Source organism: Tupaia chinensis, unplaced genomic scaffold (genome assembly GCF_000334495.1).
Source record: "Tupaia chinensis unplaced genomic scaffold, TupChi_1.0 Scaffold000032_1, whole genome shotgun sequence".
NCBI classification, from domain to species: Eukaryota; Metazoa; Chordata; class Mammalia; order Scandentia; family Tupaiidae; genus Tupaia; species Tupaia belangeri.
This window is the reverse complement of record NW_006159462.1, coordinates 1,407,214-1,432,741: the sequence shown is the minus strand read 5'-3', so window position 1 is coordinate 1,432,741 and position 25,528 is coordinate 1,407,214. Positions and strand designations below refer to the sequence as shown.

Below are 25,528 nucleotides of genomic sequence, written 5' to 3'. Positions count from 1 at the left end.
TTTTCCACTTTTGTCAGCATTTTACCAGCACTGTACAAAAATATATGTGCATACACAGATGTTGAAGCTGTGCATAAGTCCTAATATTTAAGGAACAGATGGCTGAGTAAATGCAATCATTTACTCAATATGTATACATAACCGGTTCATCTGTAAATGCACATTACTCAGCAGCATTGATATACTATTAGCCATTTTTTTATCACATGAAAAGTTACAGAAATATTCATTGAGAGCTCAAGAGCTCTCAGTTATGTGCAATGTTAAAGATACAACAACACTAATAATGATGCTTAAAAGAAACAAAGAAGATTATATTTGGTGATAATTAAAATAAAATCTTATTTACAACATGGAAAAACTTTTTCCCCATTATTTTCTTTCTAGTTCCCCCAACAACCTTTCCTCTTCCTTTCCCCATCTTATTGAAATGGGTAATGCAAAACCGAAAGATGCAAAAGGAGTTTGGAACTAACTGAAGAAGATGAACTAAAAGGTAAATGGAGTGTTTTCCTGTCTTTATATTTAACTACTGCAAAAATACATATATTAATTACATATTACCTAACATATAGCTAGTACTATAATCTTATGTTTTAGTTACCTGATAAATCTGATTTATAAGTTGGAAAAATATCCATATTTGTCAACAGAATATTACGTGCCACCAATTCCCTTAGAAGGAATTGGAAAGATTTTCTTCAATCACCAATGTCTTCTCTGCCCTTTGGAAACAAATCTTTCGTTTACTTACTCCATGTTTCACGTTCCTCTAGGATCTTTAGCTCTTTTATTTTGTCCTCTCTCCCAAAGAAACTTGCAAGCATTTGAAACATCAAATGGGAAATAGGACATTGCCGATTTTCTCCAATACATTGTTCTAATACAAATAGTCATTTTAATTAATATATGGGTTATTATTCAGCTCACTCATTTTTTCCTTATAAAAACTACAGAAGTATGTACTGCTGGAAAAAAAAAGGTTGCAGTTAAAATGAACTGAATTATATAATAGTTATGGCTAATGACAGTGAATAAATAAAATGGAATTAATTAGTGATCTGAATATTTCTGTATTAGAAGAATTTAAGTAAATTAAATCCTAAATATTTCTCAAGATATCTTGTTTATCTTTAACTCTAATGTTGCCTCAATGCTTATGACATAAAACATTTTATATATTTTTAACTAAAAATACTAATACTTGCTAACTATCATGATAAGGCAAAGTCTTAAAAAAATTTTGAAGACATGATATGATTTGACAATTTCTATGTGTAAATAGCCCTTTGGTTAATTACAAAAACATGCAACAATATCATCTACTTATATTTTTATCAATTGCTTAACAAAAATAATAAAACTCCAGTTTATAAAAGACTGCTATAAAAATTAAACAATATGGGGGTCAGCAGATGGCATAGTGGTCAATTGTGGTTTGAGTCTCAGACACGGTGGGTTGAGACTCATGGCAGGCACGTGTGCGTGTGTGTCTAATATTCCAGAAGAATAGAGGAGAAGGGACTACAGTATGGTCATCTCCACTGGGGGGTGATTTCTCACTTTTCTTCTCACTGTCTCTGTCTCTCTCTCTCCAGAGAGCACAAGTGCCCTAAGACAAAAACCTTGGGGAAAAAAAAAATTAAACAGTGGCCTAGCCACAGGGACAGTCAAGATGCTATCCTCTGCGTGCTGGAGCCACATGGAAGAACAAGAGTAGAGTGTTGATCTATTACAGGAGAGATGTCCTGCATTTGTAATCACAGCAGTTTAGGGAGCTCAAGACTGGCCTGGGCAACATAGTGAGACCCTATCTTAAAAAAAAAGGAGACTAAGGCAGAAGGATAGTGACAGGACAAGATCCTCTCTTAAAGTAAACAAAAGAAGACTACAAAGATAGAAGAAGAAAAAGAAAGAAAGAAAGAAGAAAAGAGAAAGAAAAAGAAAGAGAAAGGGTAGAAGGAAGGAAGAAATAAGGAAGGAAGGAAAAAAAATGGATTTAAAATATCATTGACTCTGCTCAAGTTATTGTATGTGATGCCCTGAACCACCTTAGGTCTCAACCAAGAAGACTCCCACCAGCGGCCCCTTGACCTTGGGCCTCCAAAACTATTCTTATGCATTACTCAGACTCAGGTTCTTGCTGTCGTGATCCCCCTGTCTCAGAATCCCAGCTGGGACAGGTTCATGTGCCACCCTCAACCCCTTTTTAGACAGTGCCTTGTTTTCCCAGGCCAGCCTTGACCTTACAATCCTCCTGCTTCAGCCCCCTCAAGTTGCTGGGGTCACAAGTAGAAACCACCACAGCCAGCTTGAAGTAGAACTAGAAATTGAATCTCTGGGGCCAGCAGATGATGTAGCAGTTACGTCACAAGGCTCCCACATGGCCAACCATGGTGTTCGAGTCGCAGACCCAGTGGCTTAAAAATCACACTGTGTGTGTGTGTGTGTGTGTGTGGTGTGTGTGTGTCTGAACTCTATGACTGAAACTAATTGTCTAAAGGATATAGAAACGCAGTGTATAGATGTAAATACCAGATATAGTGTGTGTGAAAGAGGAGGGTCTGAGGAAGGACATTTGGGGGAGGGACAGGGAGGCAAAGCATTAATGGCACAAAGAGGTGTGGTATTATCTGTTGAAGATATTTTGTAGTTTTATCAACAGTACTAGGGAGAAATGTTCACTTGTTGAAATGTCCATTTTGTAAAACAAATAATAGTGTGATTGAATGTATGAAAGAAAATGAAATTTAAAAAAAAATTTTTAATTAAAAAATTAAATAATAAAAGAGAAAATGAAGGAGAAGGGGCTGTGGCATGGTCATCCTCTCTCAGGGGTTTGGGGGGTGAATTCTCACTTTCCCTCTGTGTCTCTGTCTGTTTGTCTCTTTGGCTAGTGCAAGCCCCTAAGGCAATAACTTTTTAAAAGAAAAAAAAAAAAAGAAATGCAGGTGGCATGGTGGTTAAGGCTCTGGACACTCCCACATTGCCAACCACAGTTGAAGTCCCAGACCTGGAGGCTTGTTTTCTCACTTTCCCTTTCTCTCTCTCTCTAGTCAAATTTAATAATAATAATAATAAAGTAAATGAATGAGTGAATACAATTAAATAAATAATTATTTTTAAAAAAAGAAAACAACAACAACAAAAAATAAAACGGATCTGGGCCTCCCATGTAGTCCCAGTCTGTTGAGCACAACATTTTAGCAGAACATTCCACTGTGTCTAGTTTCAACTGACTTTAACTACCATTGAAGCAGTAGACAAGAAATAAATATTTAAATAATTTTAAATTCTCATAAGGTCTCCACTATTTTATACTTGATTATATTTCTTTAGCTCCCATCTAAACCTTTATTCAGATTGTTAGCTTATTGTAATTATTCTGACCTCATTCTGTTGTTACCTAGAATGATTCTGTCTAAAGTAGACAAGTAAGTCATTCTACCAGGACATGGCAAAATATCAAACTTTGTATTGAAATTCAATCTGATCTAATAAGCAAAAAGAAAGAAACTTTGTCTGGCTCACCTCTCTTCATACACTCGTTAGGCTGAACAGCATGTAATTAGGTAACCTGTGTAAACCTTAACTCTCTACAGGGTTGCAGTTCTCCCTTGATCTCTAGCCCATGGGGGAAAGCATCATTGCTATAAATGCTCTCCTTCCTCAGGAGAGCCACCCCCAGGAAAGAACAGGTTCCATAATGTGACAGATCACCTTACACAAATTTTCCTTCTTCATACTCTAACAAATTATGGTTTTCACACTATAAGATAATTTTTAAATAAAAACAATCAGCTTAAAAAGTAATTTTTTATAATAAATTTGAATAACATAAAGGATGCATATCAGAAAAATCTCTACTGGTTATTACAAAAGAAAGTTCTTAGGGTCAGGCAATGTGTAGTGAAGTGGTTCACTGCAACTTGACCCACATAGTTAAGGTCATGGGTTTGGATCCTATGACCTCCTTGAACTTGTAACCTGAGTGAGAAAGCTGAGATTAGGATCATGACGTGAAGACTTGTGGTGGAGAGTGCCTGTCTCTCCTTTTCTCACTGTCATTAAATAAATAAATAAATAAATAAATAAATAAATAAATAAATAAATTCATTCTAATAAAATACTTTTTTTTAAAGAGAGATTTTTGCTGTAGGGCATGTGTACTCACTGAAGAGACAGAAAGTGAGAAATCACCCCACCGATGGAGATGGCCATGCTGCAATCCCTTCTCCTCTAGTCTCTTCTTGGGATCTTGGGCATGCACATACATGCACCCAGTGTGAGTTTTAAGCTGGCAGGTTCAGGACTCAATCTGCAGTCAACTATGTGGGAGTCCAGTGACATAACCATTATGCCATCTGCTGGTCCCAATAAAATAATTTTTTTGGGGGGAGAGGTTTTTGTTCTAGGGTGCATGTTCTCACCAGAATGATGGAGAGAGACAGAGAGACAGAAAGCAAGAAATTACCCCCAAGAGGGGATGGCCACACCGCAATCCCTTCTCCTCCATTCTCCTCTCAGGATCTTGGGCAAGCATGCACACGTGCCCGGTGTGAGTTTAAGCCACTAGGTCCGGGGCTCAAACCAGGGTCCGCTACAAGGGAGTCTGGCGACAGCCATTACACCAACTGCTGGTCCCCAAATAAATTTTTTAACAACAACAACAATAATTAAATAAACCTACAATTTAGCAATACCTATCTGTCCTCCCATGCCCAATTGTCTATTCTATAATTTGTGTACAGAAAAAAATTTACTTTCTTGATGGCTGGTGGCATAGTAGTTAAGGTGACTCTACCCCATGTAGCTAACTGAGCAGTTTGAGTTCCAGACTTATCAGTTTTGAAAACATGACATATGTATGTATGTGCATGCCCAAAATCATGAGAGGAGGAGTGATTGTGGCATAATCATCTCCCTGAGGAATGTTTTCTCGTTTTATTTCTCTCCCTCTCTCTCTCTTTGCGAAGCACACATGTTCAATAGCAAATTAAAAAAAAAAAAGAAAAAGAAAAAAGAAAGAAAGAAAAAAAAAGAGAAGGAAGAAAAAATAAGAAGGAAAAAGAAACTACTGATTATGGCTTAAAGATAAGTTTTATACTCAATAGAAGTCAGCAAATACTAAAAATTCAAGAGCATGCTAAATAAACTGTACTCATCATTTCATATTATATCTGCATAGGAATTAACAGTGAATCTTATTGCCTTACTGAATCATCATAAAACACAAACAGAAGATGCAATTAATGCTTAGTTATCCTATATAAGTCAAAGTTATTCAGAAACGATCACCTTCATGCCACATTAATGTCCCATAAAACTAATTTCATAATATAGACACATATTTTCTCATTTATAACTTAATAAACCATACTCCAACTTAAAAAAAATAATAATGTTTAACAAATATAATAAACTATTGCTCTAAACCACGTGTCTTAGTCTGTGTGATATAGAAAATCTATTTGGACAGCACTAGTGCAAGATGGTGATGGTGGAGCTAAAAGGGAAATGAGGCAAGGAAAGATGTGAAGTAGGATGATCTTTTATTTTTTCTGTTGACACAAGCTTCACAAGTGTCCAAGAACAAACTCAGGCAGGCTTCTTAGCAGTATTTACTCATTGTGGACTTCTCTGAAGGACTACAATGGGATAATATGTCTAGTTATCCCCTCTCTGCCATTTCTATTTGGTTGACTTCAATCTTTGGTCAACCAAGTTGAGCACAGTGCCTCAACTACCTAGAAAACTAGAGAGAGAGAGACAAGTAGTTACGAGTGACTGTAAAGTACAAGCTTATTACTCAATTTTCAAGGATAATTCATATTCATTATGAATCTATAGTGAGTCTTCCAACTAGCCTGTAGGGTAGACAATAAATTCTATCCCATTTTACAAATGTGTAAATGATTCTCTTATAATCATACAACTTAAAGTGCTACAGGCATGATTTAGATTTGGTATGTCTTCCTCTAGTGCCTATAATCATAGCTTTTGGGCTATATTCACTCACAGTCAATATTAAAATATGAAGTTTTAATTAAACAAAAAAATGTTTCTTCAATCAAATGGTTTTATACTGATATGCAGGCAGCATATTAAGTGAAACATCTTAACTGAGTGCTGGGTTGTCTTATCCCATGTTGAAAGATTGGGTAACTTTTTAACATAGTGTTGCCCTCATGAATCTTGAATATATAGTAGGTGGGAAATTCATTGGATTTAATTTGGGATTGGATCGGTGAAAGTTATAGTTAACTTCACAAGGAAACCTATTTAATTACCTAGGAAAGTATAAACATAAATAGCTCTTGAGGCCCAATTTGTTGTCTGCCTAATAAAGAGTCTCATTTATGTAAGTAAGTAGACTTAATAAATATTTAATGCTGAGCCAGATTTTTCTGTGCATTTCACGGTCATAAGCAGCTTCTCCAAGATTTTGCCCCATAGATGAAATACACACTCAATTCCAAGACTAAATTATGATCCAATAGCCTCTGAATGCAACTGCACAGTGATGGGGACAAGACGACAAATAATTAGAAGTCATCTCTCAGTGCTGAAGGTGTCCCTTCTTTCTGTGCATCTTTAAATGGACTTAGATTATCTCTGCAAATCACACCATCAGTGATATTTACAGCTTGGGCATCATCATACAACACAAGGTGATATTCCACTTTTATTGTCAAACTAAATATTTTATTTCTGAGAGGTTAATTAAATTCTAGTCTCTTATTCTAAGCAACTAAAATAGTGTGAAAGAAGATACCATGTTAATACTGATTTTTGTTTATGCAAATAAGTCAGTCAGTGTTTGGAATATTTATAGTTAAATGAAAGTTTATTTATAGAACTCTGAGTATATTCCAATAGCAAGTCTTGCCAATAAACATATCAATAATCAAACAATTACTATAGAGACACAGTATATAATTAAAGAGACTTTTTTTCATGCTTATATTGTTTCCCATAAGGTTTTTGGTTCTATTTCTTCACCTTCTTGAAAAGTTCAAAGATTTACTCTTGCATGAAACAATTCTTTTACATTGATTTTTTTTTTTTTTGAGAGAGAGATTTTTGCTATAGGGCACATGCACTCGCCAGACAGAGAGAGAGAGACATTAGAGACAGAAAGCAAGAAATTACACCCCAGGGGGGATGGTCACGCCACAATCCCTTCTCCTCCATTCTCCTCTTGGGCTCTTGGGCACGCACACACACACGCCTGGCAGGGGTTTTGAGCCTCCGGGTCCGGGACGTGAACCGCGGTCGATTACGTGGGAGTCCAGTGACATAGCCATTACACTAACTGCTGGTTCCCAAGATTTTTAGATTTACTTTATTGATGTGCATGTGCATGCATATACTAGTGTGCATGAGCACATGCTTATATTGGGATCATCTGAAGGTTATAGAGTCTAAAATAAGAGAATATTAAAGACCTGGGCTTCCTTACCTTTTTAGGTTTTCAAGTTGTTGACAATCAATTTAAGTAATTTTGTTAATAATTATTCATTTAAATGGATACAATAACATTAATTTAAATCTCTTTCTTGAAAAGCTGTACCACTGGAAAATGAACTTAGACGATCTAAGGAGTTAAAATTATCTGTCAGTAAGCTAAATTGGATTTTCTCTTACTGTTTTTAGAGAATGTATTATAAAAAGAAGAGGCTATTCCTGCTTACTGTGAATTCTTGTATTTTGCTGTGTTCTAAGTACCAGATAAGCTTTACCAATTATATCTTGCTGTTCAGCACTTAAACTACAATGAATCAGCTCTAAAACAGCCCCAAGAGTGGCTATGTAGAGTGTGACTGAAGTGTATCTTGATTATTAAATGAAATAGATATCTTTTGTAATTAAATTTTTCCAGGCTTAGTATAGCATATTACCTTCTTTTGTGAAACTTCTTAGATTTTCTTAACTTGATTGGCAATTTGTCCCCAAATATAGGCTATGAGAAACTCCCTAATTCTGATGTCCTAAATTGAAGAAGGGAGAACCTGTCACCTGCCTTATAGAAGCCAAAGAGCTAGGTAAGTTTCTTTCTAAGAAAAATAATATCCTTGCATTACATAGTGGATATGAGTGAGATATTCAAAACCAAATTGTGTACATCTGAGTGCATTTCACTTTTCTCATTTACAATATGATGATGATAATATTCATTTAAAGAATATAGCATTTTTAGTGAATATAGTATTGGAGTGCATTGCCGGAAAGTTAATACTTAGTAAATATATCTAATTATGCTATAATACACTACTAAAATTGACAGAGAATACAGAATAATAGAAAATAATAATACAAAATGTAGCAGAGGGAACAAAAAGAATAAAATGAAATAAAACAACGAACAGAACTTCAGTGAAAATAGAACCACAAATCAATGAAACATTTAAAATAAAATTCATTAAATAGAATAAATTTAAGGATGAATTAAAGATAAGTCCATGGTTTCAAACGTGAATTACTTAGGACATATGCCAAACATTAATCAAAATAAAAAGAAAATATAAATAAACTAAAATATAATATATATCTGAGTGTTACAAATTGGATTTACTTAAATTGCAAGTCCAAGTATATCAACAATTACAAATGATTCTGGAGACTGAGAGAGCAAACACAATAGGGGATTGGGTATAGGAAGAATCAAAAAAAAGAAGTTCAAAATATGAACTTAGTTTCAAGCAGTCAATATTACTCTTTGCTTCTTTTGTTAAATGTAAATTATTATAGAAAGCATATTTCACATATTGCCACTGATGTCTTTATTATGCTGATATCAACATGTAATTAACTAGAGAATATCATTAAACATAGCTGAAAACTACAATTAATGCTAGGTTATCCAAGAATGGATTAACTGCATTAAAGCATAGTAGAGAACTGGGTGCCACGATTCGAGTCCTAAAATATGGTTACCTCTGTAAGTGGGAATGTTTATTGAAAACTGAGTTACTTTAAAAAATCAAAGAATAAAATTTACTATTGTGTTGGACTGCATCCGAAATGAGAACACAAAAGAGAGCTTTAATAGGAATTGCAGCCACCAGAAACAGATTTTCATTCTAATCCTCACCCTTCTCAGCTCAGTGGAAAGTTAGCTCTGCCTTTTAATCAATTACTAATAATAAGTAAACTTGACATTGGTTAGTGCATCAACCCAGTGACTTTGCCTATGGAAAACTGAGAATATTCTCTCTCTTAAGAAACAAAACTGTTTACATCAGTCAAAAGGAACATAAAATGTAGAAACACTTTTTATTGTCTATCTTATTATTACAGAGACAAAATTAGTAATGTGCAGTATGGACAACATCCTTAGTTAGCAGTTCAAATTTCAGGACAACAGGTACCATATATCCAAGTAATTTACTTCTTTGTTCTAAATATTCATTGATTTACTGCTTGTCAAGCACTACATGAGATACAGGGGAAACTGAGATGAGTAAGATCAGATCACTATGTTTGTAGAACTTACCTTCTATTAAGAGGAAAATGAAAACAAACTAAATATATCAAGATTGATCCGTATTAGTGAATTACATAAGAAAAATAAAATATGTTAATTGAGGTAAAGCATGGATGGTTATAGTCTGTTTAATTTTCAGGGAAAGCCTCACTGAGGTAATACTCAATATGATATGTGAATGACAAGAAGTAGCCAAACATACTAAGAGCTGAGACATACATACGTTTGAAAGAGAAAGCAGGTCTTACCGGAATGAAATCAAGTTGAGCAGAATTGGAAAGTAGGTCAATATGATCAGACTTTGAGAGTACATTGAATGATTTCAGGAAATGAAGGCATCCAACAGGGCCTTAGTTAATATCTGGCATTAAAGACTATTCTATGAGGTTTTGATTTTATTCTAAGGCTAATGGGAAACCATTTCAGGTTTAAATAAAATATCCTCCAAATCTAATTATTTTATGGAAATATCATTCTGGTTGAAATATAGGAAATGAGTGGATTAATGTGTAGTGAATACATTAAAAGGAGGTAAAGTTTGAAAAAGGTAGCTAGGATAAAATGTGTTTCTATTTATCCTGGGTGATGTATGGATTTATTAAGTAGTAGTCATGGGAAAGAGATTCAAGATATTATTTACAAATAAACTCACTGAAGGCTGATAATAGGTGCCAGCTGGTGGAGTGATGGTTAAGGAGGCTGTGTCCCACAAGGCCGACCACATAATTCAAGTTCAGACCCAGTGGTTTGAAACACAAACTTGGCGCTTGTGCATGCATACCCAAAGACCTGAAGGGAAAGATGGAGGAGAAGGGATATGGCTTGACCATACCCCATGGGGAATGCTTTCTCACTTGCCTCCCCCCCACCATTCCTTTATCTCTCTCCATCTCTCTCTGGTGAGCACACGTTCCCCCCAGCAAATTAAAAAAAAATTGGTAATACATTGGTTATGATAAGATGGAGAAAAACTGATCATTCTTGAGCAGTTTAAAATTAAGCATTATTGTTATGCTTTGTAGACAATAATTATGAGAAAACCAAATGGATGCATGAAGTTGGAAAGTAGATAGACAATTTTGGAGTACAGGGAAAAGAAGGTGTTACACCTGTAATTCTGGGACTCATCTGCATTTTCTGAGACTCATCTGCATTTATAGATTCAAAAATCTGTTGGTTAAGGTCACCCTAGAAAAGAGCTTAGAGAGAAGAGAAAAAGAACTATAGTGCCAAACTCAAGACAAAGCAAAGCTCCCTCACACTTGAAAACTTATACTTTTGTTCAGATTAAAATGAAACTTTCACTTTCCTAGTATTGACACAGGCCAGCTTAAAGTCTAGCAGAACTTCAGCCATTTTGAAATTAAGAAAGGCCTCTAACAAGGACAATCTGACCAACTGCTGAGTCATAGGGAGATCTTTTAAAGGAATGGTTAGATGAGAAACCAAAAATGGGCAACTGAAGTAAAACAGGAATCAGAATAATTACTCAGGGGAAAGCAATCAATTCTTATTGACTGAAGTGAGGAATGGTTTGCATGTACCTGTATCTTGTACCTATGAATACTGAGAACATGCTTTTTAAGTTTGATGGTGCTTGCTGACTATCTCCCTTTAACCAGTTACAACAATAAATTCCCTTCTTTTCCAGCTTCTGCCTCTCATTTCATTGATTTCAAGAAGCAACAGCCAGAGTTAGTTGACCAATAACGATATCACTACAAATTTTCCCCTTGACTGACTAATCAAAACTATACTCTCAGGACAGCCAGTGGCTCAATGGTTAACGTGGACTTCACGTGGTGGACTATGCCATTTGAGTCCTAGATCCAGCAGCTTGAAAAAAGCACTTGTGTGTATTTGCTCAAAACTCCCAAAAGGAGGGGAAATTGGAGAAAACTTGTGCCTTGACCATCCCCAATGGGAAGGGAGGACACTTCCTCAGTATCTCTCTCTCTGACAAGTACACACTCTCTCTAACAGTTTTTAATTGACTCTTTAGCACCAGCATGTGGCGTAGTGGTTATGGTGCTGAACTCCTAGGTGGCCAAACTGCAGTTTGGGACCTGGACTTGGCGACTTGAAAATTGTGCTGTGAATGTATGTGTGCATGCCCAAAATCACTAGAGGAAATGAAGAAGGGGTTGTGGTGTAGCCATGCCCTTTGGGGGTGATTTCTCACTAACCTTCTCTCTGTCTCTCTTTAGTTAATGCATGGATCCTCTGGCGAAAACCTTAAGAAAAATTTTAATTGATTATAAAATGAGGCCTTATTCTTATTCTAAGATAATATGTCTGTATTAAGACAGAGTTTATTTGTTTGTTGTGTTTATTTTTTGCCAGAGGGTTTAGACACTCACTGTAAAGAGAGAGAGAGAGAGAGAGTGAAAGCACCTCACAATAGAGTGTGGCCATGTCTCAATCCTTTCCTCTCCATTTCTTCATCCTGTTGGAATGTCAAGTTTACTACTCAGCCTTAGCTAGTCTGAACCTCCTTCCAACGTTTCGAAGGGCATCTGTGCTAGAGGTAACTACACAGGAAAAGAGTAAGGCTACTCAGTGCCTCTTTAAGAAGGTGTCTGAGGTCAGATCCTTAGCCTGGTGAATGAGGCAGTTGGCTCCCAAATGGCCGACAACTTAGTAGAAATCCCAAGCCCAGCGCGTGGACGTGGGTGTCCAAAATTCTGAAAGGAAGGACAAAATTCCGAAAAGAGGAGAGAAAGAGGACAAGTGATGTTGTGGGACCTGATCATTTCCCACAAAAGGTTCTTTCTCCTCTCCCTCTCTCTGTTGCTCACTAGTGAGCAAAAAAAAAAAAAAAAGATTCTCAAGCTGTCAGGTCTCAAACCTTAAACACATCTTATATCCCATTAGCTGAGTGTAATTACAAAGCCCCTTTACACTGAAAAGGAGAATGGAGGTATGAAGGATGGAACTATGGTCTTTATTGGAGGTGACCGTATGTTCAACTAAAAGTTCCATTTCTTAAGAAGTGAATAGATAGTAAACTAATTACTGATCTCTGATATTTTTATATTAGCATTTAATTTAAAAAAGATGATGCTTAACTATATAATACTAAAAGGAAATAATTCACTTTGCTAGTCTTTAACTATGCAATGCAATGATTGAGACCCACTTTCACAAAACCTAAGGATTATTTTTTGATATAAAGAATTGTTCATATCAATATTAACTTACTATAATTAATGCACAGACACATACTATCCTGTATCTCTTTGTGGCCCAAACATCATGTAAAATTAAAGGAGGCAAAACTATAAGGTTTAACAAGAAAAGCAATAGGAAATTAAAAGAAAAATCTGTGAAATATGCAGTAAAGTAAAATACTTAAGTGAACTTAAAACATATTTAAAGAGAAATTCCATTTTAAACTAGTATATATACCTTAACTATGCACAGTGTCTGGTAAATGTGTGTGTGTGTGTGTTTGTGTGTGTATAGTTTTTTATATCCTCAATAATGCCAACCAACTCCTTGTTCTGTCAGACTACAGACATACAAATCTTTGTTCATGTAAAACAATGTGTATAGGATTATTTTATATAACTCAGGGAATAGTTATCATATTTGCAGACAAACATGTAGCCGTTATGTTCCCTTGAGTTTATTTGTCTTCTTCCTCCAAAAATCCTTGTAAGCATGGATCCCAATTTTATGATTTTGTCAAACATTTTTCATGTGGTCTCTTTATAGCAATCCATTAAAAAAAAAAAGTGAAATTCATCTTTCCAATGCAGCTTCACAGTTGGCCTTGTGGGATCCAACTGCCTTAAGCACCATGCCACCTGGCTGGCCCTGTTGAGATGTATTCTTAACTGGGAGGCTTTTTATTTTAATTGCCAGAGTGCATGTGCTTGCAGAAGAGTGTGTGTGAGAGAGAAGGCATCTCTCAATCAAGTGTGCTCACATCACAATCCTTTTTCCTCCATTTATTTATCCCATCATGATTTTAGGCATGCGCGTACACACTCCAGGCCTTTTTCTCAAGTCTCTGAGAATGAAATTCAAATCTCAGCCAGCCATCTGTGATATGGCTCCCTATGTCCAGCACTTAACTGCTGTGGTGCATGGTCGGCCCAATATGCATTCTTTTTTTCTTTTTTTTTTTAAGAGATTTTTACTATAGGAAGTATACACTTGCCAGAAAGATGGAGAGAGAGAAAGTGAGAAATCTCACCCTGGGTGGACGGCCATGGCAGAATCCCCTCTCCTCCATTCTCCTCTCAGGATTTTGGGCACGCACGCACAGGCATGCAGTGTGACAGTGTGAGTTTCTGGCTGCCAGGTCTGGGACTTGAATTGCAGTCGACTACGGGTGAGTCCAGTGACATAACCATTACACCATCTTTTGGTCCCCCGATGTATAACCTAACTCTTCCTGATTAGGCATATAAGAAAACATTTTTTTTTTATCAGTCATACTGACTTTTTCTTCAGTTTATTTTTGTTATTTAAAATTACCTGTATTCTTCCTTTCACTCAAATACTTTTCCATTATAAAGTTTAAAATATCTAGAAGTGCGTTCTATATGTATATTTTTCTCATACCTTTCTTATCTTTGTAAATTTTATATATTTTGTATATTGTGTTTTTTGAATATTTCTTCTATGCTCCATTTCCCTACTCTTTTTTTAGTTCATTTAATAAAATATTTTACTTTAAGTTTTATGATTAGAAAACTTAAAATTCCAAGAATGTTCAATATTTTTTTCTCTTCGAAGTAATATTCTTAGTAATCATGTTCAAGATAAAACTTCTTTTTCCCAAAAAAGACCATTTTGCTCTATTAAATAAGATTAATTCGGGGTAGAATGCTTAATTCGGTATCTTTCCTTCATGGGATTAGTTTCTGTCTGATTATTTCCATATCTTTTTTAGTAGCTATTTCTTATTAATCAGTGTTTGTTCTATGTATTATTTCTGTTTAGTGTATGAAAGAAATAGGATAATGTGGATGTTATTATTAAGTCCTTGAAAGCATTTCTCTTTCTCTTCAGTGCTCAGGGTGAGTGACCAAAGCACTCATACTATAGCTTTCTGCTTAATTACTCTGGTGAATGCCAGACAGTTCAATCCTATTTACACGAAGACCTGGTTTATATATCCCTTGAAATACTCCTACTACAGAAACAATATATTTCTATTATTGATTTGAACTCTAGTTTCCCTGTTTTTTTGTTTCTTTTTTCAGTCCTGAAAAAAATTGAAATAGTGTACTTCTTTACTGACAGATATTTCTGAAAATTCTTGGTACCTTGATAGCACTTGTTCTTGTTTTTCTCTGCTACTGCAGCTATAGTCTGAACTCAGTTGTAGTTTAAATATCATGGGAATTGTGAGTTGGCGGGTTGGTGATTTTGACTTCGTCTGGAATTTTTGTCTGATGTCTCAGGCTTGGTTTTCTGAAGCAAACTTCAGTTATTATGGAAAATGTGACTACATTTCCCAGTCCCCAAAGATAATCTTATGGCCAACACGTTTCAGTGTTTACTGCCAGCTTCAGGTCATCAGTGAATTTCATCAATATGCTTCCCATGGAACTTATTAAAACATTGAAAAAGATGCTCAAAAAGATGTTATCAAGAACCAAGTACTGTGCCTCAGTTTCTTTCAAGTTGATATTGATTCATTAATCAACACTGTCTTGGTATTATCATTCAAAAGTTATTATATATAGCTAGTTATACTATCAGATAGCATAATTTTTAATCCATTTTTCAGAAATATGAAATCAAGCTAGTGGTAACACAAAGATCCTTAATGCTAAAGCCATAAAGAAGGTCCTGTGTTCATGTCCTTAGATCTCCCTGTGAATGCCAGGCATGTATGTATACCCATAATCCTCACTGACTGAGGATACGTATGGGATCACAGCATGAAGACCATGATATATAGTGTTCTTTCTCTCCTTTCCTTCCCCTCTCTCTCTCATGAAAGAAATAAATAAAAAGAACTTAAGGAAAATGCAAAGTTGTCAGTAACCATGTTACAACTTATTTACTCTACATTTTTGACATTTCATATTTGGTTTCCCTGATTCTACTGTCCTGCATCTGACCCTACTCTGCATAGAAGTCAAAATAATCTTTCAAATATGATTAGGATACTACTCTGATCCATATCTATCACTGTCTTTCCTGTAAATCTTTAAAGATCTTACTTCCAACTACCTCCTTCTCTATGCAAAATCTTTTATTTCCTCAGAACGTTTTTGAAAATTTTCCTACATGAACGCTCTTCTCTTACATAGCTGCATGGCTTAATCTTTAAGGTTCTGCTTAATTATGATATACCTGTACATGTCTTCTCTAATTAACCCATCTCAAAGAACTTGAATTTTTCATCACTTTTATCTTATACTTCCTTTTGTAGCTTATTATATTTTTCACTAACATTGCATATCATAGATCACTGATCATAGCTAAATAGGGATATATTTATGTTGAGTCATTATATGTTATTCTTCTTTGTGTCTCACCAAAAAGTAGGGTCTCTTTTGTTTTATATTCACAGCCTATTCTCTCTATTTAGAAGACTGCATATTGCTCAGTAATTATTTGATACAGAAAAATCTGTATAATGAAGGAATAAATTCTCATTTACTTGTCTGTCAAAAAATAAATTAAAGTTCAGGTGTAGTGGTGCAGGTATAGTAGTAGCACACTGCTCTGCAAGGCTGAAAGTCAGATGGAATATCAAGGTTTGGTTTCTGGGTTCACTTGCACATGCCTATGATTCTATCTGCCTGAGAAGGCTGGAAGAAGGTAACAGTGTTGAGACTTTGCTGAGTGTCCTGACTTTTCACTCTCTCTTCCTATTTTCTTCTGTTATTTGTAAAAATGGTGATAAACAAACTTAAAAAAATTCTTCACTCTCTCTTCCTATTTTCTTCTGTTATTAGTAAAAATAGTGATAAATAAACTTAAAAAACATTTAATACCATGACAATCTTCACGATTTTCTATTCAGAAATAGAAAAAAAGTTATGAAACTTATAGGAAACTATGAAGACCCTGAATAGGTGAAGCAATGCCCCACAAAAAGAGTGAATACTGTCATCTAACTACCTGACTTTGAAACCTATCACAAAGCAATAGTCACCAAAACAGCATGTTATTGACATAAAAATATACACATAGAATAATGAGACAGATTAGAGAATCCAGGAATAAATCCACAGGTTTACAGCCAACTCGTTTTTTAAAAAAGATGCCAAGAACACACACATCGGAGACAGATCAGTATCTTCTATTAATAGTGCTGGAAAAACTCAATATCCACATGTAAAAAATTTGAACCTAAATCCCTGTGTCTCACCATATATGAAGATAAACTAAAATGGATGGAAGGACTCAAAATCATAAAACTACTAACAGAAAATATGGCAGAACTTCTCCATGACATTTATCTGGGCAAGAATTTTTTCAACACCACTAATTAGCAGGAAAATGCAAATTGAACCCTCAATGAGATATCATTTCACCTCAAAATGAGTATTATCAAAGACATAAAAAGTAGCAAATATTGGCAGGAATGAGGAAAAAGAGAACTCTTATACACTGCTCATGGGGATTTAAAATAATACAATCATTATGAAAAATAGTTAGGAAGTTTCTCAAAAAGTTTCAAATTGGGGGCCAGCAAATGGCATAGTGTTTAAGGTTCTGGGCTCCCAAATGACCAACCATGATTTATGTCCTAGACCTGGTGCTTAAAAATCACACTGGGCACATGTGCATGTATGCCCAAAATTCTGAGAGGAGAATGGAGGAAAAGGGATTGTAGGATAACCATCCCCATGGAGGATGATTTCTTACTTTCCCTCTTTCTGTCTCCCTCTGGCAAGTAAAAACTCTAAAATAAATAAAAACATAACATTTAAAATGGACTATTCAAAGGAATTGAAATACTTCTGTCAAAGAGATTTCTGTACATCCATGTTTATTACATCATTACTCACAATAGACAAGATACAGAATCAACTTAAATGTCTATCAGGGGATAAATGGATAAAGACAATAAGGTACATTTACATAATGGAATAGTATTCATCTATTAAAAACATGAAATCTTGACATTTGTGGCAATATGGATGAACCTGGAAAAATTACATTAAGAGAAGTAAACCAGGCATAGATAAACAAATACTGTATGATCTTGTTTCCATTTGGAATCTAGATATTGGATGAGCCAGGGGTATGGTGGTTAAGAAGGCTGCATTCCATGTGACTGACTGCATGGTTTGAGTACTGGACCCCATGGCTTTAAAAATATGCCATCTGTATGTCTGCATGCCCAAAATCCCCACAGGAGGGAATAATGGAGCAGGGATTGTGATGTAACCATGCCCTTGGGAGGGAAATTTCTCACTTTCTCTCTCACTCTCTCTCTCAAATGAATGCACCTTGCAGTAAAATAAAAATAAAAAAAAAGTTGATATCACAGGAAAAGATAATAGAAAGTTGTTTTGTTTTGGAAAGGTTTTTGCTGTAGGGTGTGTGCGCTCGCCAGAAAGACAGTTAGAGACAGACAGAAAGTGAGAAATCGCCCCCAGGGGGAGATGGTCATGCTGAAATCCCTTCTCCATTCTAATCTTGGGATCTTGGGCATGCACACACATGCGCCAGGCCTGAGTTTAAGCTACCAGTCTGAAACTCAAACCACGGTCAACTACATAGGAGTCCGGCGACATAACCATTATGCCAACTGCTGGTGCCGAGAGTAGAAGAGTTATTACCAGAGGCTAAAAAGGATAGTGGGGAGGGGGATAAACAAGTACAAAGTTACACTTAAATAGAAGCAAGAAATTCTAGCATCCCATTGCACAGCAGGGTGACCGTAGTTATTTCAAAATAGCTAGAAGAAAGAATTTTGAATGTTTTTCTGCAAAGAAATGATTAGTATCTCAGATATTTGATATGCTAATTGCCCTAATTTGATCATTACACATTGTATTAATCTATTAAAACATTCCACTTGAACCTGTACTATGTATAATTGTTCGATGTCAATCAAAAATAAAATTGGAGCCAGCTGGTGACGTAGGGGTTAAAGAATCTGGATCCCACATGGTCAAGGGTGCAATTTGAGTCCTGGACCTTGCAGCTCGAAAACCAGCAGGCATGTGTGGATGCATGCCCAAAATTCCAAAAGGAGTCTGTCCTGCCTATAGGACAGCCCTTCTCTCTTTCCTTCTGGGTAACAATTCTCCCATTCCTTTGGAAGGAAGGAATGTAACTGTTCACTCACCCCCTCCAGGGGCTGGTCAACTTATGGAACAGTCCATTCTGTACACTTTCCTTAATAAACTTGCTTTTACTCTCTCAAAAAAAAGAATCTGAAAGGATAAATAGAGAAGATATTGGAATGTTACCATCCTCCAAGGGAAGGAGTACTTGTTAATTCTCTCTCACTCTCTATCTATATCTGTATATCTATATCTGTATTTGTATCTATATATTTATATATAAGCAAACATCCTCTAGCAAATTAAAAAAATATTTAAATGGCATGGTCTTTTAATCCTATTGACTGTTATAGATCATTCGATGCCTTTTAAATTCTTACAAATCATCTGTTTGAATTTTTTTAATAAAAATATGTTTGACATTAGATTTAAACTCACTTATCCTTGGTTCCAACATTTACTTCATGTATATTTAAGAAAATCATGTCTTTGAGCATTTCTAACCTTCTAGAGCCTCTAATTTTCTAAAATTTCAAAGACATAAATATAATTGTGAGATAAGTGGCAGAGTGGGAGTTGAAAATAGCCCATCATATCAAGAACCATTAAGTTGTGCTGGTTTCAATTCATCAACTTTCAATGATAATTCATAGAAGGTTGAGAGCTAGGAAATTAGGGGCAGAAACGTAGGTTGATTTTCTGGTTCTGCTGTTTGTGATATTTTCATCTCAATCTTCTTAATCAGAATCATGGTATTATACTTCAAAGGATAGTAAATGAGATAATAAATGTGAAGTAACTCAGAAGTCAGACATTCACATTAGTCTATTGGAGTCAGGGCAGAGCTAGAGCTCAAGCACAGATGTTAATTAGTTGTTTTCCCACAAATTCACCTGTGCTGCATTTCATTATACCAATATTTTCTGTGCTTTCCTACTCCAATGATCACTCTTTAAAAAAAGGGGGAGGAGAGAGAAGCTTGATTTCTTTCCTTATATTTATGTTGATATGTTTTGTAACATGGATCACTGGCTCATCTAACTTCTATTTTGTTGTGTGTCTTTGTCAATTAAAATGTATTGCTTAATCAAAGTTTCCTTTTTTATAACATAATTATTGGTTTACTACAAAATACCTTTATTCCAATAAAAAATGTTCTGAGTATAAAGGCAATTTTTTTCTCTTCTACCTTCAATATTAGTTGAGCATAATTAAACACTAAGTAATTATTTTTGATTGTTTCACTGAGCGAGTCTAGCAAACCACTGAAAGTTCTAAATATATTTGGTATAATAAAGAATTCACCCTTAATGGAAGTTAGCCATAGACTGAGGCAAAGATCTAAGCTAGAAGAACTAGATCACATGGAATTTTTTTTAGGAGATGTGAGACAATGTGTCCACCATTAAATTAAGAATACCTGAACAAACTTATTTGCATTAGGAAGAAAATATTACCTTTCAGAAACAGTTTCAAAATGTAAAAAAAATAACACAGGATTCTATTTCTTATTCCTGACAATTTTTACATTGTAAAAAATGAAAAAAAAAAAAAACCTTGAGAGTGTGGTCATATTTCAATTTGATGGTGAACATTTGGTTCTAGTAGAAGAATTCCAATATAGATCCCTGAGATTCTGAGCAAAGCCACACCATCTGCAGCAAAGAATTATGCACCTCTTGGAAAGCATTTCATAACATGATTCTGGGCCTTGGTAGAGATGAACCACATGATCATGAGGGATATGAGGTTTCCATGGACCCTAAACTTCTCATACAGAGAAGGATCCTATATGACTCACCAAGTCATAAGAACAGGCAGGCCAGCATCAATCCACTGTGAGAGATGCATGTGAGTAGTATGCACACGTATAGATACATTGGAGCAGGCAGACACATGGAAGCTGACTGAGTGAGTGGCCACTACTCCTTTTTCATTCACCAGTGTTGCTTGTCAGGCACCTATTTTATGGATACACAGGATATCTTTTGTGACCAGCTTTCAGAACAAGTTGACCTGTTAACTGACAGGTCAAGTTGAAACATCTCATACACTCTACTCCATGTCTCTTCTCATCATAGGCATCACTAATTTCAAAGAGTTTGTCACATCACACAGCTCCAGCAGCAGGGAAGCTTGGACTATAGCCTAGACATACTTCAGAGTTCTTTTCAGACCTAGGACCTACTCAAAGCTGGCAAACTCATTTTGTCATTTCATACATGGCTCAGAGCAGGATAAGCCAAATGTAGAAAATGTCTCCAGGATCCAGGGAACCTTACCAAATATTATGCTTTTTCTTATTAGTAGAAAGCAGAGGGTACAATCATTTATGTTACTTTAGAGGAGATGAGCTGGTACTTCTCAAACCTCTGGAGCTCTAAAACTGTCACTGTTGGCGAGAAGTGATCTTTAGAGTTCATATCACACCCTTTGGATGGGTATGTCTTGCCAGACCTCCACATTGCACATCTCACCCTGTCGGATTAACATAATGTTATTAATATTGTGGGCCAATTTTGAGGCCCTATGAAATATCTAGTCATTCTAGGTCTTGTAAATTCATTATGACAGAGAGTGGAAGCATTAAAATAGTCGTGGGCAATACTAAACCCTCGGTATATTTGTAATAATCTTAAACAAGTTTTTAAGTCTTCTTATTATGAATCCTTAACCCACAGCTTTCAAAGGTGTCTGCTAATGGTTTCCTGAATCCTGATTTTCTTTGAGAGAGGCATTTCAGTCTACTTTGGGTTCTCTTGGTTTCCTCTGTTAAATTTCTTCGGTCCTCAGTCTCTATTTCTCAATTACATTTAAAATACTTACTGTTTAATGGCCTTTTAAAAAGCAGTTAGATGCAGTGCTTATCAGTTTAGCCTGACCTTTAAGATCTCATTTTCTTCTTAGTTATTTCTAATCTGTCCTTTAAAATCTCAACCTTTTCCTTAAGAATATCTCTCGTCCTCCAATTCAATCAGCCTGACTTGTTTTACTTTGTTTTTATTCCTGTGCTGTTTCTATTTTGATCATCAGACTGAAGCACTCTTTTCAAATCAATCTAGTTCCTTTTCAATTTCTAACCAAATCTGACTCAGAGATTCAAAATACTCTAGACTCAGAACTTTAATGTCGTTTTATTAGTTTGCAATAATTTCTTTAAATTGTTTCTCTGCTTCAAATAGTAAAAGTGACATATTATTTTAATATGCAGGCCATAGTTAATATTTATATTATAATTTACCATTTTTATGAGTTAATTCACTAGTGGAGTCATAGAAAATTAAGCTCTGATCATAGCTTATGTGATTAAAAAATATAAAGTTCATTTGAACTCAAAGAATGGGAATTGGTACCAAAGAGCCTATAGATAAGACGTCTGAATCTGAAGTTATCTGACCTTTCATGGTTTTCCCCTTAAGCTTGAATGTAGACTTGAATTTGAGACATATTACCTAAAGCTACACAGTACTAATCCATAACTTCAGCCCCCTATAGCCATCCTGTCCCACCTAAGGTGGGGGTGAAAAGACCTGAGGAGCACATATATGGTTAACATGTATGTTCAAGGTCACAGATTCATTCAAAGACAGGCCTAATCATAGGTGTATAGAATGCTTCTGTTCCCTCACACCTTTTTTACGATATCATTAGAGCTCCTTCAACTTTGTATATTGTGTATGAATTTCAACAAAAATAAAAATACACGTTATACTAAAAGATAAAATGCACAGTTTGAAGATTGAGAATAAGTATCTGAAGCAGACTCAGATATAGCAAGATGTTGGAATTATCATATTAGAAATGTAAAACAAATATGAAAAATATGTTAAGGGCTTTCTCTAATGGAAAATTTAGACAACATGAAAAAAATAGATGTGTAATACAAGCCAAAAGATAGATATTCTCAGAAAGAACCAAAAAGAAATAATAGAGGTCAAAAACATTGTAACAGGGAACCAGCAGTTAGCATAATAGCTATGTCGCTGGACTCCCACGTAGTCGACTGTGGTTCACGTCCCAGACCTGGTGGCTTAAAACTCACGCCGGGCGCATGTGCGTGCTTGCCCAAGATCCCAAGAGGAGAATGGAGGAGAAGGGATTGCGGCGTGACCATCCCCCCTGGGGGGTGTTTTCTCGCTTTCTGTCTCTCTGTCTCTCTCTGTCTGTCTGGCGAGCGCACAAGCCCTATAGCGAAAACCTCTCCAAAAAAAATACACTGTAACAGAAATGAAGAATACCTTTGATGGGTTTAATGGCACCTGAATACTTCTGGCAGAGGAAGTATCTGTGAGCTTGAGGATATATCAATAGAGACTTCAAAAACAAAGGGAAGACTGAAAACATAAAAGCATCCAATGTGTGACAGTAGCAATGTGTAACCTATGTGTAATAATGACACTAGAAGAAGAGAGAAAAAGAGAAGAAATATGTAAAGCAATAATTACTAAGAAATTTCTCTAAATTAACATCATATACCAAACTACAGATACAGGTTTTTTTAAAGAACAGAATAAATTTTGAAAAACTGCCCCTATACTCCACCATTAACTTTCACCAAGGCTCTAAGAACACATACCTCAGAGTGCATAAGAAGTACTATTACTTACATATCAGTAATCCTCAACTGGAGTCTACTTTGGCCTCTAGGGTTTACTTGTCAATATCTAATGACATTACTGGTCTTTAGAATTACTGGAAGAAAGATACTATAAGATTTAATGGGTAGAGGTCACAGATGCTACCATATACACTACTCTGCACAGGGCAGTCCCCCCCAACAAAGAACTATCTAGACTCAAAAGTCAGTAGTGCCAAAACTGAAAAACTCTACCATTGACAAATCCCTTGGGATTGTCAACACTGAACAACTAAGTGACATATTTTCTGAAGATTAAAATCCCATGCTGTGGGTTAGTCCATAGCCTCATGGTTAAGGGAGCCAGATTCCACATGGGTGACTGCAGTTCAAATTTTGGCCCCAGTGGCTTATAAAACATGTTGGGCACATCTGTATGCTTGCCCAAAGTTCCAGGACAATATAGAAATAGAGAATGGATTGTGATTTGACTGTGCTTCACTGAGAGGTAATTTCTTCCTCTTCCTTTCTCTCTGTGTCTCTTTCTGATAAATGCACACACCCTCTGAAAATCAAAACCAAATTCCCTGCCCTGTCATCAACAGTAACAATCCAACTCTACCAATGCAAATTGGCCCTACTTAAAATAAGCCTCCACAAACCTCCAGCCAACATATTAAACAGATAGAGCTACCCCATTTGTGACAGCAAGCATCAGCAGACTATACAGCTCAAAGAAATAAAACTCTAAGTAATAGAGAAAATATAAGAGGTCAAGAAGAAATTAAAAATTATTTTTCTTATTCCTTCTACATTTTGAAATTTATATTGCTTGCAATATAAATTACATATATGTATATAATTACATGTATATATTTGAACAATGGTATATAAATATAATTTATAAAGACAGTGTATTATGATAATGAGAATATTTCTGAAACCAAAGTGAATGGGTTTTAATTCCATATCTCAGCATAATTTTCAGCAGTTTATTTTACCATGTCCATGTCTGAATTGTCCCTTGTTATAAACTAAGGATAGTTGGGGTTCTTGTTAACATATATAAAGTCCAGTTAATGCATATAATATTCATACATATTTATCAATTTTTATATTATTTTTATAAATATACATCTAATGAGGGAATATGGTAAAACCTCTTTGGAGATGAGGTAAAGAATTTTAAAAATATGAAGTTCATGGGATTAAACATTGAAACTCAAGGGACCAACAGCTGGCATAATGGCTATGTCGCTGGACTCCCATGTAGTCTAAGGTGGTTTGAGTCCCAGACCCAGTGGCTTAAACTCACACCAGATGCATGTGTGTGCATGCCCAAGGATTGCGGCATAGCCATCTCCCCTGGGGGTGATTTCTAACTTTCTGTCTGTCTGTTTCTCTATCTTTCTGGGGAGCACATGCACCCTATAGCAAAAACCTCTCTGAAAAAAGAAAAAAAAAAATTGAAACTCAGAAAACAAAGGCCTAAAAGGGCACCAGTTATCCAAGGACCACAGGGAATGGGGATCCAGTGTCTACTGGTATCAATGATCGATTAGAAAGCTTCATGTACTTTTCATGTCATGACTGTCTTTTAGATTCCTTACAACTAACACTAATCAAACATTCTAAGCACATTAGTGAAAAATGAAATGAGCTTGGAATTTGGGGTGATGAACTTCAGAGGAGTCAATTTTCCATTTCATTTCTTTGCAGAAGGAAATTTCCTGAGGGGTTTTGACTTACCCAGATTCAATGCCTCAGAGTACAGTTTTAAAGGACAATATCTACAACTCTCAGTCATGCAGGTCTCTTTTCTATCTTCTGCCTTTGAGTTAAACTAATTGTGATTTTGGAGTAACTGTCTCTATATTTGTCTCACATAATTTATTTTTGGATTTGTTTTTTGTAATCCTTGGTTATCTAAATTCATTTTAATAGGATAGCCAACATCAGATAAACTTGATACAAATTTGAAGAATATGAATACTCCTATGTGCCATACATTTTCTATTAGCTAAATGAGTTCTTTTGTTCTATACATCACAATTTATTACACTAGATTGTAAACTTTAATTCATTCCCTATTGTTCTCTCTTATGTTAGTAATCTTTTGGTCCATATTTTATAGAAATTTCTCGATTAAATATTAAGGAAAGAGAATACTGTGATGAATAGCATGATTTAGGCCTAAAATAGATTGGGTTTATGAAAATTCTACCACTCAGTAGATTTACAAGTGTGCATAAT

General features: G+C 35.5%; 1 long non-coding RNA gene across 1 annotated transcript; it reads left to right on the top strand.

Moving 5' to 3' along the window:
* Positions 1 to 390: 390 nt before the first annotated feature.
* On the top strand, positions 391 to 25,080 carry LOC102479210 (uncharacterized). The gene is made up of 3 exons (XR_333252.1): positions 391 to 496; positions 7,963 to 8,045; positions 24,995 to 25,080. It is a non-coding gene; the product is annotated as an uncharacterized LOC102479210 (long non-coding RNA).
* Positions 25,081 to 25,528: the final 448 nt, after the last annotated feature.